Raw genomic sequence first — 19,339 nt, 5'->3', positions numbered from 1 at the left:
TTTCTTCACTACCTCAGAATACTGTGTAGAATATATTATTTTGATAATTCCATAGAACTTATTCAAAGCATTTAATTTTTCATCTCTCTTTGACTTAACCTTAGTGACTTTACTTTTAAAAATGACAATATTAGTAGTAATAATTTTTAATAATTTCTTTGTCATTACCCACTGACCATATCTTTAATGTCTCATATAGATACAAATGTTTCTTAAATTTTCAGAAAATGTGTTTCATAATGGCCTAGGTTTAAAAACATTAGAATATCTAAGATTATAGGATTAAGTTATAAAACATATCATCAGTAGCCCTATGAATTTAGTTCATTTTCTTCTTAATATAGACAGTTTTCATCAATAGATGTTCTTTATCGAAGTCTTAGAAATTCACATTTGTGAAAAGAAAAGTGCATAAAAGAGATAGTTTATCCTTGGATTTTGATTTGTTTATTAGTATAAGAACTTGGAATCTAGAGACAGACTGCCTGGATTTGGGGTTAAATCCTTGCCCTTCTGTTTCTAGATATGTGTAATTAAAAGTATTATCTTTTTACTTTGTTCTGTTTTGGATTTTTTTTTTGTTCTTCTTTTCTGTGCATATCCAAACTACAAATAATAGTGTCAAGGTGAAAATAAAAATATGTTAGTAAATAATTAACTAGTTGTGAATTTCCTTAAATAACTCTTGGCATAGTACAACTACTATAGAAAGAGTGAATACATATAGTAATGTCAATGATAATAAAAATAATGTAATTTTGATTATATAATTATTTAACATATAAGGTATATGTAGTGCAAGGGACATATTTTCAGAAGTATAGCTCTTTTTGCATACATTTAAGACATTGGTGAAATTTAACACCAAAGGATCTTTGAACATTATAAAGTTTGTCACCTATTAAAACTAAATTTATTTACTTATAAAAATAGAAAGGAAATTTATTTATCAAGAAGAACTTATATAAAAGATCTCAAAAAATTTGCTTACTTGTAACCTAAGGAATCAGAATGTCTTTAAAACATAGAAACATAAAAATTAGGGGCTGGAGAGGTAGAACAGCAGTAATGGTATTTGCCTTGCACATGGCGATCCAGGATTGATCTTGGTTCGATCCCATGAGTTCCATATGGTCCCCGAGCCAGGAGTTATTTCTGAGCACCTAGCCAGAAGTAACCCTTGAGCTTCACTAGGTGTGCCCCCCAAATAAATAAATAAATAAAAACTATAAATAAAGCAACAAGTTTAAAATGAATCAAATTAAACTAGATAAACACTATATGTCAATTAGTAAAAGAATTAGGTCATAATATAATATGTTTGTGGCTCTATATAGAACAATTTTTGTGTGAGTTAGTTATTAAGTGCAAATGAATCTAATAAATTAAATATTGGTACTCTAAAAATAAACAAGATAGGATCAACTAATATGATCAAGTGTGAATAAAAGTATGGGTAGAACTGAGATTCAGTGTTCCATGTAAATTACAGGAAGAAACCAACCTGAGTAGGCCATGTGAGCAAGAAAACCAAGAGCAAATCCAGGGGCATAGAAAACATGAACTTGTATAAATACTAAGACACTCAGGTAGAAAGCCTTGGGGGTTTCCACAATGGAGTGATACATTTCATTATAGGTTTTAGGAAAATCTGGCTATTATACAGAAAGGGATGACTCATATGCAAATAGGGATGACACTCAAGAGACAATAGCTATAGTTAAATGGAGATGGTTTCAACTGGAGCAAAGATAGATACTGAAAGAAAAGTCTGTGCACTAGGTTAAAAGCATTGAGTTTGGTATATACTTAGGATGCCCAGGAAGTAAATGTCAACTATCTCCAACCATAACTGGGTATCTTATAAACATCTCTAGTTAATGCATCATAGCATCTATTTTATACACCGATAGAATCCTAATTTCTATTCTTTATCATAATGACTTGTGGTTTCTAGCAATATAAATTATTTCCAATTAAAAGCAAAATTGGAGGAGGATTCTATTAGTTTTCAGGTAGTGTTACCCAGTTTCCTGGTGACACTTTCCCAGGATTTTCAGGTACCAGCTTTATTCTGCTGTTGTGAAGCACAAACATGGGGACAAGAGAACAATTTATAACTTAGGGCCTCTACATGTCCAGCAAATAATCTAAGACTCCAAAATAGTATTCTGAGAGTACTCTCAGACAGTAAAATGCTATTTTTAAAGTAAAAATAACACATACATATGTGAAAGAGATCAAAAATATATGTGAAAGGAGGGGGAATCACAATATTATTTTAGAAGAATGTGGTATGTAACATCAAAGCTTTGCAAAAGCTAGTGATTTAATTCTAAGAGAGTAAAATATTAAGCATACATTTTAGGCATTGGAAGAAAAATCAATGAAGCACAATTAACATAGATCTTTATTTGAAAATGCCAGGCATGGGAAGAATCCAAAGGAACATTTTAACTTGGGTCAGCAGAGCAGAATATTTTAAGGGGTTTAGTAGACAAGGTGAGTTGTCATTTGGTTCTTGGAAAAGCTTGTTCATATATATACAGGGATACAGACTATAATAGATTGTGCAATTTCTTCGTATTAACTAAGAATAGTATGAGGCAGCAGAAAAAGAAATTCATATGTGCTGAGTGTATAGAAGATGTGGGAGAAATATTTGCTAGGACAAAACAGAAGAAATGCTGTAGAAAATTCTTAATCCTATGTGCTCTTTGTAAATGAGTTATATATATATATATATATATATATATATATATATATATATATATATATATATATATATAAAATGTGAAAAGAGTGACTTGGATAAGGAGTAAGGTTGTATAGTTAGTAGAGATAAAGAAATGTGCTTATGAGCACAAGGAAAAAAGAATATATCAATGATGATCCATAGCTTTTGTTATCTTCACCTTCTTTTTGTACTTACTATTATGCTCTTACCAATCGTCTCTGAGAAATTACTAATAAGAGAAGTCTTACATAGTGGAAGAATGTCTGATCCACAGTGAAACTTTCTACCTAGTATATCCCCCATCACATACCAACACTCTGCTGATAGATGTCACCTGCATTCTGAAAAGGCTGTCTGACTAAGCCAATGAAATCGATCTCTTTTCTGGAATTAGACACAAATTTAAATTGTTAAGTCAGGGACAGACCTGTAAGCATTTTAGGCACTTGTACTCACCTACTGGGTTTCAATCCCTGGCATTATTAAGGAGGCTCTGAGCACTGCTGGGAGAGATCCCTGATTACAGTGGGAGTATACCCTGAACATAGCAGGGTGTGGCCCTGAAACACAATCACAAACAAAAATGTCTAATTATTTCCTATACTTTGCCACTTCCCAGACTAATAAATTAAAGGTAGGAGCTTGGAGAACTATTTTTTATTTGGACTTCACTCTTTGAATGTAGATGTCAGGAGGGGTAGATATAACCTGAAAATTTAATAAATCAGGATGTGGAGCTTTCAGCTTCAAAGAGCAGACAGATAACATTAATAATTAGTTGACTATAATCACATCTATTCCATTCAATATTCTTTAAAACCAGGAAGGGTGATTTGCTTTTGTTATTTAAATAACAACATGTGTTCTCTTTATTATTTACATATCTCAAACTAAGTACCACTGCTGGAGCAGGCAACAAACAAATTCTCCTAGAAAAACATTTAAGGAAAGCAGAGTTTCTCAAGGCTAAAAAAAATTCAGAGAATAAAAAACTAGAAGCTCCATGTAAAACTTTCCTTTATCCCATCGTGGAAAGCTGTGGACTGATCTCAAGGATGAAAATATAAAAACTCAATTAGATGAACAGCTGTGGAGAAAGCCCAAGATAAAAAATTGACTGTGTAAATCTCAGCTGTTTTTTTTTTTTTTTTTATTTCTTCAAAGTTCAGAACCTTTCAAAGACAACCAAAGAGGAGCACTGTGCTCTGTCTGCATAATCAGGTAGTAAAAAATGACTAACCCACCATTTACTTATGTCACTTATAACCTTTGAATACCAGACACTACACTACTGCATTTCTGTAATCTGTTTGCCACAATGTCACTTAGAGATTCCCCATTCCTCAGATATCCTGGAAGCAATAACCAAGACTACACGTATAATCATGCTCAACATTTCTCTCAGTAGTTCTGCTAACTTGTTCCACACTTCCTCATGCTGTCAATTATTATTGTCACAGAAATTTGAAAGGAAAGTATCTGTATGATGCAACAATACCCATATAATTAATATAGCTTCTTTTTCTTTAGGAAGACTTTAAGACTCAGAATAAAGTGCGCTTTGCTCAGTACTAAGCAGAAATTGCTCTCTAATGAGTGCAAAGGATTTTTCTTTGCCTTCTATGCCCTACAGGCTCATTCACTGGTGACTCAGGGTTATGCTTTTCCACCTATGGCAGCCACACTTCCCCAATCTTTCTCTATCTCAGTCACCGTCTGAGGCTTTTGTCAATTCATCAAGTTAAATGAGGCTCAGAAATAAAAAAAAAATCACATAGGTTATATTTTTCAGTCTACTTTCAGTAAAGAACCATCTATTGTACAGTTTCCTTGCTGAAAGAAGCTATTATCATTGTCCATTTAGTTCTCCCCATAGTATATCGAACTGTCACACTGCCCTTGTACATTTTTAAACTGGAACAACTTAGTTTTAAGGTACAATAGAAACCACCTGAAAGTGGCATTTGAAGCAGTTCTAGAAATTTTGGGAATCTATCTTTGTGAATGTTCAAAGTACTTTCATACATGAGATTCTGAGACAAGTGAAAAATGAATACAGGTATAAAAATCCTAAATGGTATGTTGCAATAGAAAAAGTATAACCTGGGGCTGACAATTCAGTGTAGCAGAAGCATGCATAATTGCAAACTATTTTAAACGTTTTGGGATACTGTTCCAGTGAAATGGTAATGTAGATAAGACACTTTCCTTGAATTTAGCTGAACTGGTTTGATTCCCAACACCCATTTGATCCACTGATCTGGTCAGGGGTAATCTGTGAGTGCAGAGCCAAGAGTAAGCCCTGAGCAACACCAGCGGTGGCTCACAAAATTGAAAAAAAAAAATTAAAGATTGGTCATTGGTTTGGACCATAGAATAAGGTGTTTTCCCCCTGTATGTGGCTGACCCGCATTTGAGCCCAGACACCCCATAGAGTCCCTTAAGTCCTATCAGGTGGCATCACTAAGGAAAGAGCCAGCGGAAAGCTCTGAGCATAGACAATTATGTGCCAGGGGTTAAAAAGCTTAATTCAATAGTTTAAATCAGAAAATTGAGAAAATTTGAACTTCAAATGTCCTTCAAAACAGTGAAATCCCAATAAAGATGGAGAAGGTAAAATATATGTTGATTTTATAAAATTGCAAGAAACTGGCTATGTCTCTCATGTATTATTTGTAGATTTCTTGCCAGCCTCTCTGTTTTCTTTGTGTTTCATTCCCAGATTTAAGCATTTTTTATGGTCCTCTGATTGGCCCATAGAGAGTTGTAACTCACAGTCATCATTACTGAGTACTAGTTGCTCAAGTACATCTTGAGAATCTATCAAGATATTTTTTGAAACTGTTCACTTGAGAATTATATCTATTCCCAGGATAGGAAACAGAAAGAAACACATGTAATGGCAAGTAGTTACACTTCTCATACTGTTGAGTAATATTCTTTATGATTGTGATTTAATTACATTGATTTATTGATCTTGCTGCAGTTCTGTTTGAAAGTGTTTGGGATGAGTCATAACCATAAAGAAACTATAAGTCAAAAATGACTAAAAGAAACCAGCTTATGCTTTATTGTCAGGAAGAATAGAGAAAATGGGGTGAAAAAGAGGGGATAGGTAAGGGTAATTGAGGACAACAGAAATGGATTATTGAAACATTTTTTTGCTTCCTCAAAAGGAACAGCTAATAGAACAATGGTTATTAAGCATTCATGAATATTTTTAAAAATTCACTTAGAGTTATTTTTTGAGTACAGATTTTAGAGACTAATCCAGGTAGAAATTCTCTCATTAGAGTATGCTGTTTTGTGTCTTTAAGTCAGAGATCAGTGGGTTAGTTATCATATCATGGTCCTGGATCTTCAATCAAACTGATTATTCTACAGAAAGTAGAGGAATTAGACACATTAACACATTTATGGGAAACAGCAATATCCAGTATGTAAATGTAAGCATTTTGAATATATTTACTCTGCATTTTAGTTTGATCTATGAAGAAAGACTAAGGATTAGAACAATATGCATATGCTATTGACTACATTTTATTGTATAAATAAGGTTTTTTATGGGGTATCAAATTTATATAGTACAATATAGAGTAATGTATACACTATATCTTGTCTGCATCTTATGAGATAGAAATTCTATCAGTTAATGTCAAAAGATCAAATTTATTAATTTAATCAGTGTTTATGGACAATGAGGTCCAAGTCTGAGGGTTGAACCATGCTATATTAAAATATATAAAACCCTAAGGTTAAAAATTGTTAAATCACAATACATAGTGAGAAATCAAATATTTATATAGACAGGTACAGATACATACAATGATCAACTTGCCACTATATTCATATTCAGATGGATGGAAAAAATCAGGAGTAAAAGTAATTCACTTTGATAGATCACTGTCAGAGAGATCATAAATTCGTTTGATTGTGCTTTGTAAATTGACGGTTGTTTCAGGAGAATGGAATCAGAATAAGAAAATTAGGTTAATTAAATTTTTACTGGCTTTGGAAGAAGGTATTATGAGAAATTCAACTCAGAGAAGTCTGGTTTTGCTTAAATACTCAAAATAATCTGCCAACACTGTCTGTGACTCTGGCTTCTTCGCCAATGACCATAATCAACATTTTTTTCTTGGACTGTACATTTTCCAGACTAGATATGTGTCCTTAATTGCTTTTTAGTTATATTAAAACATTGACAAGTTCCTGCAAATGATCTGCAGGAGTGGGTCTCTAAGAACAATATTTTATTAAGCTTGAATGTTAGGACAATAACTCAATTATACAAAAAATGGATAATTTTGTTTTCTATAACTACACTTAATTTTATTTTTGCATTTCATCTCCGTAAATAGTCGAGAAAATTTCCTTCTGTCATTAACATTACTATATTTATTTTCATATGAAAGTAACCAGCAATTTTTCTCTAAATTTCCAGCCAATCAGATTAACTAAGGATGGTTTATGTTTTGTTTTTTGTTTTTTTTTTTTTTGCTTTGCTTTTTTTTCCAGTTTACATGTAAGAGAGCAATACTATTAGGGCATCACTTAGTAATAAGTACAAATTTATATTCACCTCATCTTTATTTTCTCCTATTAAGATTTAGTGATACATGTTCATAAATAGAACTTTAACTGGACTTATGCAAAAACTAATAATTGGTTCTTTACAATATACTTAAAACTAGTACCACTTTGGTTTTTTTTATTTCATGTGAATTATTCCTTCTTTAATCTATTGCATTGTTATGGAAAGTTCATTTCACAGATCACTAAGCAAAATCAAACAAATTGGGATAATTTCATAGTAGGACACTAAAAGTTTCATGATATAATATTTTAGTAATGATATTTTGGTTTTGGAGTTGCAGGCAGAGAACTTTAAGACTTAATTCCAATTCTTTGCTTGGTGGACAAGCAAAGAAGGAACACATATGGAACCTAAGTTTTCAGTATGCCAATCATGCATTTGTCCCATTGAGCTAGCACTCTGGATTTCAATTTACTATATTAGTTTTATTTATGTATATGTGACAGACTGTGCTCTTTAGATGTGCAGCATGAGTATTTGATATATTTATAAATTTTAAAGAGATTTCTTTATCTGATGAGTTAAAATATCTGATACCACACATATTTAAATTTCTATTTTTGTGAAAACAGTTAAATTCTAGTTTCTCAGCACATTGAAATATAAAATATAATATTATATTTTGCTTTTCTTCTGTAAAGATTAATCTTATTATAATATACTTTTTTCTAACTTTAAACTTTGCCACTTGTTTTTAAGTTGAAATTTTGTTGGGTTATCATTGATTAGAAGAAACAACAAAAATTGGGGGAAACATTTTATATAAACACACATGTATATATATATATAGTGTATATACATTTATATGTTTGTATGACTCACCACCAAACACCAAAGTTCCAAAGTTCATTCACTAATCAGAAGGCCCATCTACCCCTTCCTTATAATCAAACTATTTTTATCTGGTAACTTATGAGTTTCTTTATAGTCGCTATTTTTGTGGTTTATTTGCAGTTTCACTTGATTTGGTTTCTTTTTTCTCACTTATGATTGAAACCATCCAATAATGCCTTCTACTTCTTTATTTTATTTAACATAATAACCTCAACATCTATCTTTGGTGTCTTTTTTTTTTTTTTTTTTTTTTTTAGTTTTTGAGCCTCACCTGGTGACGCTCAGGGGTTACTCCTGGCTTTGCTCAGAAATCACTCCTGGCTTGGGGGACCATACGGGACACAGTGGAATCAAACAGTGGTCCGTCCTAGGTTAGTGCATGCAAGGCAGATGCCTTATTGCTTGCACCATCATTTCGGCCCTAGATCATTGGCATCTTATTAGGCTAGATTTCTTCTTGTATAATGTCAGAATAGTATTTAATTTAGTTACAAATCTGTTTCTTTATCTAATCATCTGTTAATGTGCATATCAGATCCATTTATTCTTGTTTTGGAATTAGGGAATAGTGCTTCTTTGGAGAAACGTGAATTAATATTTTCAAACAATTTGGATAGATGTCTAGGAATAGTATTGCTGAGTCACAGGTATTTTAATTTCTTTTAAAAATAGGGATGGAGAGATTGCACAGACGTAGGGCGTTTGCCTTTCATGCAGCTTATCCAGGAGCCATTTCTGAGCACAGAGCCAAGTAACCCCTGAGCACCGCTGGGTGTGACCCCAAAACAACAACAACAACAACAACAAAATCACCATATCATTAACCATAAATATTGCACCATTTTACATTCTCATCAACCAGATATTAGATTTCTCTTTTCTCTATAGTCTTTTTTTGTTTGTTTATTTTGGGCCACACCCGGCAGCACTCAGGGGTTACTCGAGGCTCTCCGTTCAGAAATCATTCCTGGCAGGCTCAAGGGACCATATGGGATGCTGGGAATCGGACCTAGGTTCATCCTGGGTTAGCCTCTTGCAAGGCAAATGCCCTCCCAATGTGCTATCTCTCCAGCCCCCATTTTTCACCCATTTTCTAATAAGATATACTTGTTTGTTTTTTTTATTTTCATGCCCCTGATAATACTTGGTATTGAGCTTCTTTTCCTGAATTTGTGAACCATCTTTATGTCTTGTCTTGCTTCTTTCCCTTTTAGTGCACTGGTGGCTGAGTAATATTCATGTATGTGCATATTTATGCTTTGTTTTCTTTATCCATTTATCAGTTGGTAGTCATTTAGATAGTCACCACATATTATTATGTATAATTCTACAACAAATGTGGACTATATTAATCTCTTCTCACACTTGATTTTAGCCAAAAGGCCGAGAAGCAATTATTAATCTCTTCTCTATAATGATTTTATTTTCTCTGGAATATATACATATGGTATTTTTTTTTAAAACTGGTAAAACACTTGTTGTCCACAGTGACTTCACTCAATCAAAATTATCAATAGCACACAAGAATTTCCTTTTCTCCACATCCTTACCATCATTTTTTTGGGGGGGGTTCTTTATGATAGTCATGCAAAAAGTTTTGAGTTTAAATCTTTCTGTAACTTTGATTTGTATTTCACAGAATCTTTTTAGTGTTGTGAAAATTTTAAATGTTATTTTTAAAGAGGGTAGTTCAACATTAAACATTTCTCAGTATGTTTAATTCCCTGAACATTCTAAACAACATTTATTTAAGCCAACAAATATTTATCTAAGTTATCTGTTTGTTGTTTGCATCATTAATAGCCTAGTATTTATATACTAAGAAAAGCTTAGCTTCATATGTATTGTTTCAGGAACAATGAAGTATGCAGTTAAGGGTTTAAAATATGCACGAAGTACACAGAGTCAACTTTGCTAAAGATAGGCGCATAGCTCTCTCATAATAGTCCCTGCCAAATTGTGAGATTCTAGCTCCTAAGCTAGTAGCCTCTCTTGTTTCTCACAGTTTCTTAAGATTATTCTTGGTGAAGTAAATACCACCAGCATTTCACATCATGTAGCATGTATATCAGAGTTCAATTTAATGTTTACTCTTTTCTTTTTTTATTTGTTAGTTCAAGCATTATTCAATGGTCATCCGGGTCAATCCTCTCAATAGTCCATCAAAAAAACTGTTCTGTGCTAGGGCCCAAGAATTTGAGGCTGCTGGGTCTCAGAGGTCACCAGGATTTGTCTTGAGCCACACCCAGGAAAGCTAAAGGGATCATATGATGACAGAGATAAAGATCCCATACTTCAGTCAGAGATATAAGACTATTTCTAAACATTAATTCATGCAATACAATTTTTCAATGTTAAAATAATGAAGCTCTTTTTAGTAAAACAAATAATTTTCAGGGACTAAAATGATAGTACAATGGGTTGAGTGCTTGCTTTATATGAAACCAGCACCCAGAGCCCACCATGATATTTCCCAGTTAAACCAGAAGTAAATCTTGAGCACCACCAAGTTTGGCCCTAAAAGCAAAATTTTATCAAAATCTATAAACTTTAGAAATGTGCTTGATCACGTCTTAGAAGAAAAATAAAAATGTCTTGTAGTTCTTTTTTTTTTTTTTTTTTTTTTTTGGGTCCTAGGACCACAAATTTCTATCCTCAGCCACCTCTTGCAAGGCAAGGTTCCTACCCTCATTGTACCATCTCTCTGGCTCCTTAATCATCATTGTTTTTGCTCACTGTTATTAAGAATCACTGGAACTTGGCAAGAAGCCCTTATCTTTGTATTAGATATGCTATACAATATTTCTTCAAGTTCTTTAACTGCAGTTATTAAAAAATTCCTAGACAAATTTATACTAAAAATAATTACCAATTTCCATTTTCAAATCTCTCTCGTTTCAGAAGTCCATGTCAATAGCAGACTCTGCTTTTTTCCATGCTAGAACTCAGAATTATCTCCAACAATCCTCCTAGGTCTTTCTGTAGTAGCTGTTATAGTAGATTAGAATTATCAGGTGAGATATTGTCTATTCTTTTTTTTTCTAACATCAAAATTTTGTTGCTCAAAACAGTCAAGGGAACATCTACATAATAAATTATGTAGCTAAACATTAGTAATTAACGTTTTTTTCAGAATTGGACATTTTTTAACATAACTGATAATATTTTTTTAGGAAGACCAAAAGCAACATTTTTTTAAAATAAAAAATTGAAAGAAAAACTAAAGAAATGGGACAGAAAGGAAAGAATATTTTTGAAAACCATTGACTCACAATGTATTCATTGAAGCACCAGCAGAAAATTTAGTAAACTCTTTTTTTTAAAAAAAAAGATATTGTCTATTCTTATGAAACTATAGTACCTTCCTGCTAATGTTTCTTTTAAACCTCTGGCTTTGCTTAATAAAGAGATGAAGTGATATTTTCCATATTGCCTGGTTTGCTAAAATATTCCTGCATTTTTTAAGCTTCTTTTCATGTTCATTGTCACAGAGAGGTGGAGAAAGCTTAAAAAAGGTCAGAGAGCATTGATAGTACTGTCTTTCCACCACTGGTGGTCTTTTATGAATATTTGACACTTAGGGCAAATGAGTAAGTACATTGGATTAGGCACTTGATTTACATATCAGGCTCAACATATGGTTGTCTGAGCCCTTCAAGGAGTGTTTCCTGAGAACACTTACTCATCAGTTCCACTATTCCCATCAAAAAATATTTATACTTTATACTGAATATTGGCCAAAATTCATCTGCACTTAAGATATTATCTGACAATTATTAGCATTACATTAATGTGTATTGAAAAAATAAATATAACTCAATATCATTTTATACATACTTAATTTCCTTACTTTTGCATCAAAATAAGGTTATTTACTTTCCTCTGAAAGTCCTTTCAAATTTTCTTTGGTTTAGACTGTCACATCCCATTTTGGTACTATTTTTTAATTTTTTTAATCTGACCTTTTAAAATGTACATTTTCAAATACAAATTTTATTACCTTCTAACATCACGATCCTGCTTCTGGGTTCACATAATGCTGTTAACTTTAGTAGTAAATTTTGTGAACATTTATTTATGGTGAGGACTTTTGTATTCTAAATGTGACATTTTGCTTTAAAACACTCTTGTAAAAAGTAATTGACTTGCATGTAAAAATTCAAGGTTTGCTGTGATTTCTTATTGTTGTTATTATTTGTGGGGACACCTTGATGAAGCTTTGGAGCCATTCCCAGATATGCTGGCTGGGTCTGAACAAAGAATGCTGGGGACAAATCTTTACCCTCTCACATTTAAGGCAGATATCTTATCACTTTGACCCATATCCCTAATTTCTCACTCTGATTTTACTTTCAAATGTTTTAAACTATTGCTATCTAAATTGTTTCACAAGTTATTTTTCCTGTTGATAATTATGCTACTAATTGTTATTTCTGTTTAGAAATTCTGATTTTTCTCCTTGATAGCTTTAGTGAATTATTGTTTTCTGTTTAGTAATTTTCCAATGATTTGGGCTATGATTTATTTTTATTTAATATTAGACTTATGTCTATTAATTCATGTAATGTATCTTCCACTGATTGTTAACAAAGACTGTCCCATTTATTTTCTAAGTGATGCAAAGGCATTTTATTTAGAAAATACGAAAGAGGAGAAAAATAAAAGAGGAAGAAGAGGACTCCATAAAGTTAAATAAGAGTTATAAGTAACAAATTAGAAATGATAATTTCAAAACTGGATATGCCTCTGCTTTTATTATTTTCTAATGTTACCTCTCTAAAATTTATTTTTTAATATTTTACTTTAAAATTTCTTATATTTCTATATATTAGGGGCTTCAAAACTATCATTCTTACCTTTTAACTTTTATTCTACATTCTATATTGACAATTTCTCATCATCACCTTAAATTTAATAAGATTTTACTCTTGGAACTCATATAAAATTTAGCATATCTATTTTTGGATAACAGTTTTAATTTTTCAAGATCTGTCATCACTACTTTTATATCTAAAGCATTCTTTATTCATATCTACATGTACTAAGAATAATTCCCTGTTTGGAATTTATAAATATTGAACCTTCTTTTTTATCTCTTCAAATTGTTTAAGAACATTCATTTTAACAATTTTTCTCAGAAAATTTTTGTAATATTTTCTTACTCTCATAAATCAGTTCTTTTATTTGTTCAGTTCTCTGACTTGTTTTTAACTTATTGAGTTTTCTTTGTGCTTTATACCTTGATATATCCATTTATTTTAGAAAAACTTTGTGTTAACATGTGTATATTTTTATTATTTTCATTTCAATGATATATAGATGCTCATGCACTTATATTGAATAGATTCTGCTATGCAAAATATGTATTTTACATTATATTGACTCTGTAGAATCCATTTTTAACAGAAGGTTCAGCACTTTTATCCGGTAGCAATCTCAGATACTCAATTCAAGAATCTGGAAGGCTGAAACCTGATCCTGATTTGGGGAAGAGGGGTTCTCTATCTACATTTTGAGAGCCCATTGACTGAGTAGCAACTATTTCTGTGGAGCTGTCAAGTTTTCAGATGTGCTTGTCGTGTGTGTGTGTGTGTGTGTGTGTGTGTGTGTGTGTGTGTGTGTTTTAGCATCGCTCATCTCTTGTCAGCTAAGAAAGAGTTTGTTCCTTGTTACTCTGATGCAGTGAATCTCCCATAGGCTTCTTTCCACTTTTGATATCTGAACTTCTTAGAACTTGTTGTTCAGGTATTATTATATTATTAATTGTTTTTGGATTTCTGTTATATTTTTTTATTCAGAATATCTACATAGTTTAAAATATTTTAATTAACATTTTTATAACAATGGAATGAACGTAGGAGAGTATCCTAGTGTCTTCACAGTAAACTAGACTAACCAAATAATCTTTTTGCATTCATAGGTCCTCTGAACAATAAAATTCAAATGGGAAAAAAATGAAAAAAAATTCAAATGTGAGACTTTCCAAATATATATAAATTTAACTCACCAAAAATATTACCTAGGTATTGATAGTAGTTATTCTTTTTCATCTCCTCTATGTATTTTGTGAATTTTATTTCCATACACCCATCTAAATGGAAAAGTACAGTTTCTCAAAATATCTGTTTTTCTTGATATTTTTGAAATATCAAGATTTATAATAAGACATACATGTCAGTTAACTGATTCAACTCTGAGATCTACCCTTAGAACCTTCCTCTTGATTTACACCAAAATGTTAGAAAAGAGTTTGAACAGAAATTTCATTCTATTTCTTAGGCACAGTAATAATTTAACAATTATGATATCATGAATTGGATAGAAAACCATAAAACAGTTTCCTAACTTCCAAAAGGTAGTTTTTTTTTTTTTTTGGTTTTTGGGTCACACCCGGCATTGCTCAGGGGTTACTCCTGGATGTCTGCTCAGACATAGCTCCTGGCAGGTACGGGGGACCATATGGGACACCGGGATTCGAACCAACCACCTTTGGTCCTGGATCGGCTGCTTGCAAGGCAAACGCCGCTGTGCTATCTCACCGGGCCCAAAAAAGTAATTTTCTGTTCAAATGGTACCAATATAGTAAAATCAATTTCAGATTTGCATTAACTAATAACAGATATTATGCTATTACATACATATGTATCATTTATTAAAAAGTGAGTAAGTTATTCTGATTCTTGAAAACCACAACTTTCAGAGGTTTGGTCCATATCCTGCCATGCTTGGGATTTTTTGACTCCATCAAGTGATCAGTTCAAATGAGCTTGGTGGAGCTATATATGACATGAATGATCTAATCAAATTGGTTGTAAGTAATTAAGTTTCCTTTCTTGGGAGTAAGTTCTGTGTGTAACAATACACTGTGGCCATCTCATAGTGTAGCAGAGAAAAACTCAGGGTGATTCTTCATCTATTAGCTTCACAAGTGAAAGAAGTCACTGGGCATACCTGCTGATTTTCATAGGACAAAGGAGACTAACTTCATTGTTCTTAAGACCCTGTGAAACATATGAACATGTAGTAAAAATAAAAAATGATCAGACTTGAACACCAAACCCAAAGTCAATGACAACAGAATAGATACCCCAATCTACAACAAGTTGTAAAGTGGAGACCAGTTACACTAGTATTGGGGGGGGGGGTAAAGGAGGGAGATATGGGATACATGCTGGGAACAGGGATGGAGGGAGGACAGCACTGGTGGTGGGAATGCCCCTCATTCATTGTCACTAAGTACCGTAAATAATTCTGTGGAAGATTTGTGATACACTTTGGTCACAATAAAAATTTATTAAAAAAACAATAAAAAAAACTAAAGCTTTAAAATTAAGCTATATATATATTATTATGTATGGTGAAAATTATGTATGGTGAAAATTCATTGCAATTTTGCAATTATTTTTCTTGCACAGGGGCCATGCTAATCTTCTCTGTATCATTCCAATTTTAGTATATGTGCTGCCAAAGTGAGCACAATTTTGCAATTATGTTCAAGTATAATATTGTTTTAATTATTTACATTTTAGATATATAAGTATATTTATATTTAATGTAATATATGAAGTGAGTAAAATATATTTAAACTATGAATACAAATTAATCGTGAAAGTTTGGATTTCCCTTATCTATCTCACTTTTATATAATGATATTCCTGGAATTCATATACCCTCAATTTGAATTTAGTACTTTAGAATGCAGGTCAGTTGAGGGTCTTCTTTAATTAAGTGTAAATATGCATAATATTATTCAATATTGAATAGTTTGTATACTACTGCTTGGTAAAATGAAGTATTTTCTTTAAATAGTCTCATCAGAACTAGGACCTATTTTTGTTATTAAAAATAACTGATCATTTTTTACTAGTAAGAGTTATAACATTTTTAAAATAAATTTTGTAACTAAAGACAATTCTCACATAAATTTACAAAGAAGCGATAATCACATCAATTGGGTTGGATTCATTGTTATTAACCAGTATAATAATTCTTTCAAATAATACATTATTGCATATTTCATACATTACATATTTGATTACATTACATTACATATTTCATAACATATTGTAGAGAATCAATAATGGAGTATTTAATTGTTGCTAGTTTATGTGTACTATAATCACAGACAAATTATTGTCTTATTTGCAGCAATATGGAACATTTCATAAAGAAACATGAGCAAGCCTGAGGTAGATAAAAATCTGTCCTTCTCAGGAGGGAATCTATGTGCTCATCATATCAGTAAAATAAATACACATGCTTTACTTTAGGTTGAGAACTATGAGAAAACTTGCAGTGCTGTTTTCAGAAATTCAAACCATTCATTAATTAATAAAGGCAGAAAATGTTTTTACTAAAGCTAATCATGTTCAGCCTATTAAAATCTTATACATACTCTGAATATCAATACAAAAACGACATTATGATGCAAAATACAGAAAGAATATTTCAGACTATGTTACACTGCTGCAATGCTAAGGACAATACTTCAGTAAAAATCAGAAATCATTGTCTCCACAGTGTTTATTTATATTATTTTGTTCTATTTATGGATAACAACATAGATTTTAAATCAGAGTTACAATGTGAATATCAATCAATATTTCTACCCTTTGACCTAAACATATAAAAGATGTAGTGAGTTCTTAGAAATACAGAGGGTAAATGATTTGTTTACAGCTACTTGAAATCTAAGTATGTATGTGAGTAAGATGAAGGGGAGCATATTAACTCTTTTCAAGCACATACTACTATTTATATTCTCTTTCAATATTTTACCACATTATTAAAATGATGTGAGTATGGCATATACCATACGTACTAGGACTGTGTTATTAATAGAGGTTAGCTTTTTGCTGGAAAAAGAAGCAACCATTAGATTTTTGTCTGCATTTTGATCTACTCTTATAAAAAAACTTCCTGAGGTCCTTAATAAAAACATCAAATCATATGGCAAGACTTTTGACATAACAGAATTTTCTCTGATATCCTTTCAGCAGCTGGAAACTTGTCTCAGGAGGGAATCTCTCACCCTGCTTTGGATTATTAAACCTAATTAAAGTGATGGCACATGTTTGCCCTCCCATCATGAAGGTCTCTAGAAGGGGCATTCATTCTATTGCTTCTTGTTTTTCTTATCCTTTTCTATGGTATTGACAGAAAAAAAAGAAGAAAATGTTATCCCACAGAGGCTCTAAACTGAAAGAAAATTTCTCTGGAGATTTTTCTAATAGATAGAGAAGGCGATTTCTCAATTTATTCTTAAGAAAATGTTATATCCCCAATTAATTCATATTTGAATTTGTTTAATTATTCAGACCTTTTAATTGCTTATCATTCAAATAGTTCAACTCTATTTCTAAAAATGATTTAACTTTTTTTTACAAAGAAATTATTTAATTATTTTATTTATTCTTTGATTTTGAATTACACCTGGCATTGCTCAGGGACTACTCTCTGCTTAGCACACAAGAATTACTCCTGACAGTGCTCAGGGAACCATATGGAATGCTGGAGATCAAATATTTTAAAAAGTTAGAATATCTTGAAAAAAATTTATTCATAAAACACAATGATGGGGCCAGTGAGGTGGCGCTAGAAGTAAGGTGTCTGCCTTGCAAGCACTAGCCAAGGAAGGAGTCAGTCCGATCCCCCGGCGTCCCATCGTCCCATATGGTCCCCCCAAGCCAGGGGCGATTTCTGAGCGCTTAGCCAGGAGTAACCCCTGAGTATCAAACGGGTGTGGCCCCAAAACAAAAACAAAAACAAACAAAAAAACGATGATGATGATGATGATGATGATGATGATGATGATGATGATGATGATGATTGGTGTTTGGATCACACCCGGCAGTGCTCAGGGTTTGTTTACTCCTGACTCTATGCTCAGAAATCACTCCTAGCAGGCTCGGGGGACCATATGGGATGCTGGGATTCGAACCACCTACCTTTTGCCTGCAAGGCAAATGCCTTACCTTCATGCTATCTCTCCGGCCCCGTAATAATGATTTTTTTTGGGGGGTCACACCCGGCAGCGCTCAGGGGTTACTCCAGGCTCTATGCTCAGAAATCGCTCCTGGCAGGCTCAGGGGACTATATGGGATGCCGGGATTTGAACCATTGACCTTCTGCATGAAAGGCAAACGCCTTACCTCCATGCTATCTCCGGCTCCAATAATGATTATTTTTAATAGAAAACTATAAGAAAAAATTATTTGGTATCATTGGATTTGACAAAACTCAGAAGTTGGAGGTATAGCATAGAGGATATGGTGTTTGCCTTGCACACAGCCTACCTGGTTTTATTTGAGAAATCCCATAAGTTTCCAGAGCCTGCCAGGAGTGCTTTCTGAACAAAGACCAAGGGTAACCCCAGAACACAGCTAGGTATGCCCCTCACAAGACCCAAAACTCCAAAACCAATACAAAGTACTCCCAGTGGCTCCATACTATACTCAATGCTTCAGGCATCTACTTTTTTTTTTAATATGTGTTTTATTTGTTTGTTTTGGAGCCACACCTGGTGACCATTAGGGGTTAATCCTGGCTATGCCCTCAGAAATCTCTCCTGGCTGGGGGACCATATGGAATGCCGGGGATTGAAACAAAGTCCATCCTAGGTCAATAGCGTGCAAGGCAAACACTCTACAACTGTGCCATCACTCCAGCCCCTATATGTGAACCATAATTTGTTGGTCTGTGGCCTCAGGTAGCCAGAAATCTCCAAACAAGTTTCATATTCTATTTTAGGTTTTAAAAATGTTTCAGCAAGCCTAGTTGAGTGAGTAGATTCCATTCAGAGGACATTTCCTTTATTATCAGAGGCTTACATGATGCCTCAAAGCCACTAAACCAGTAAGTCAATGCAGAAAAGGGGTATTGTAGATATAGGAAAACTAGAATTTCTGCAACAGTGTCTGCTACAAATTGTTTTTTCTGGATATTAAAATATTTCTTTTCTTTTCTTTATTTTTTTTCTTTTCTTTTTTTTTTTTTTTTGTTTTGGGCCACCCGTCACTCCTGGCTGTCTGCTCAAAATAGCTCCTGGCAGGCACGGGGGACCATATGGGACACCGAGATTTGAACCAACTACCTTAGGTCCTGGATTGGCTGCTTGCAAGGCAAACATCGCTGTGCTATCTCTCCAGGCCCATTAAAATATTTCTTAATCT

At 32.9% G+C, this 19,339-nt stretch overlaps 1 protein-coding gene and 1 pseudogene across 1 annotated transcript in view; one reads left to right on the top strand and one right to left on the bottom strand.

Moving 5' to 3' along the window:
• LRRTM4 (leucine rich repeat transmembrane neuronal 4) overlaps positions 1 to 19,339 on the top strand; it is an 822,236-nt gene that overhangs the window by 537,694 nt on the left and 265,203 nt on the right. The window lies entirely within an intron of this gene.
• Positions 15,545 to 15,645, bottom strand: LOC126025263 (uncharacterized; annotated as a pseudogene).

The sequence above is a fragment of the Suncus etruscus genome, chromosome 12 (genome assembly GCF_024139225.1).
Source record: "Suncus etruscus isolate mSunEtr1 chromosome 12, mSunEtr1.pri.cur, whole genome shotgun sequence".
Lineage (NCBI taxonomy): Eukaryota > Metazoa > Chordata > Mammalia > Eulipotyphla > Soricidae > Suncus > Suncus etruscus.
This window is presented reverse-complemented; position numbering and strand designations above follow the sequence as displayed.